The sequence below is a fragment of the Phytophthora infestans genome, genomic scaffold (genome assembly GCF_000142945.1).
Source record: "Phytophthora infestans T30-4 supercont1.140 genomic scaffold, whole genome shotgun sequence".
Classification (NCBI taxonomy): Eukaryota; Oomycota; class Peronosporomycetes; order Peronosporales; family Peronosporaceae; genus Phytophthora; species Phytophthora infestans.
In genome coordinates, this window is record NW_003303619.1 from 128872 (window position 1) to 130804 (window position 1933).

Below are 1933 nucleotides of genomic sequence, written 5' to 3' on the forward strand. Positions count from 1 at the left end.
TTTTCTCCTTTTGTGCCTCTCCGCCTTTCCCTTAACCCGGACAATTCAGGTCAAAATTAATTTTTGATTGCGGTAGCTGCAGCATTCGAAATGCTTGACATGCTGCTGCCCAGTATATGCTGACCGAAAAATGCATTCCGTATTTTCATTACAGTTTCAGAGCGGAAAGGATGCTCCATTGTAATGATTTCGTGCGATTGTATTTTTATCAGGGCACTTGCTATTCAACCCGACTGATGTGGAAGAGACAGGCTAATGGTGCCCGACAGCACCCGATCGATGCCCGACCATGCCCGACACAAAATAAGTCAGTTGAGCAATCAAGCGTCCGTATACGTATATCCGGATGTGAAGACTTTGTGGTTAGAGCGTGCAAGTACGACCGGCATCATGTCATGAGCATGAGAAACTTTATTCAGTAGAGCTCAGTGGGACTGGTAAGTGCAGAATCAAAATCAACTTGTTGAAAGAGTTAACTATAGACACATATATATGTATCTGTAGCGCAGATACTATAACTCCTTCCTACTCAGCATGCACAGACCTTGGGCACCAGCGAATACACCAAACGCTAGCAGAACATACATACCACAATTGTATGAATCTACTTGTACCCCTAGATCGCCCATGTAGTGGTGTACTCGGTATTTCCTTGGTGCGTAGTTTGGCAGTTGCATTGCCAGCTTTTCTGCGATCGCTCGGACTCTAACGACATAGCTCGAGCTCATTGGGTCATAGATGCACACATCATTCAGATTTAAGCTCACCATTACGCAGCACCAATGCGTGTTGCTGCAGCATATAGGGATCAGAATTTTCTCGTTCGTCTTGCCCGCGAAAATTGTAGCGAAGGCTCTGGTATTGACAGGGCTATCTTCATTATCAATAGAATCTGCAGCGGGGCTGCCGTAGCTTTAGCGTCAGAGGAAGACGTTCGACTCAAAGAGTCACTAATACTAAGTTCCTTATCCAAAGGACACTTACAGCCCAAGACCAGGGCTCAAAGTTAACACCTTAACTTTTATGCTTCAAAACCAGAAGTGTTTTATTTACTATTATTGCGGCCAAGCCGCCTAGGGGTAAATGTATCAAATGCATAACGTGTGGCTTTCAGCCAAAGTACTGAGAGACCTTGTTAACTCTCCAACTTATGTACTGAGAGTTTGTTAACTCTCCAACTTATGTACTGAGAGTTTGTTAACTCTCCGGGTACTTCGTACCCCTGTGTGTTCCACACCATGTAACCCCGTTACACTCTCCCTCACTAAGATGAGAACATACCGTTCTCGAACTTTCCTCAGCGAGTCACGTCTTTGTCAAGACGACGGAGGTCACTAGACTTCACTCTGCGTTCTGCAGCTCCACGAGCTCACAAACGCGTTCGCATCCTTGATGCCTGGCACTTCCACTCCGGCCCACGGCCCAACGTCTCCAGCGCGTCGCGCCGCCCCTGCCTCGTCGGTCCCAGACACCCGACTGCGCTCCGCAACTGCTCCAAGAGCATCTTCGTCTCTTTCGGTGGCAGAGTACCACCAAGCGTATCGCCGTCGACACGGTCAACGCTCCATGAGCCGTCAACAAGAAGAGAGCAAAGCTCAAAGCTCGTCAGAGCCGCGGGCGCCGCCCAGAGGGAACGATGTTCTGTTCTCGGAGCTCGAAGAGGGCGAAGTCGATTACGACGAGCCCATGGGTAGTGAGGATCACTCCAACCCAGCCTCTCCGAGGTCGCACACTGGTGCCGCATCTTCCCCAGCTTCCTCTGTGAGGTCTAGCCGCTCAACGGCGCGATCTCAAACAAGAAGAGACCTGCGGACACCGCATCTGTTTCTCGGAACGTTCGAATCCGATTCGCTCGCTGCGCGATGCGCCACCGCTATCGTCGCCGTATGACGAGGAAGACGGAACGATTAGCAGAGGCCATAACGAATGACCC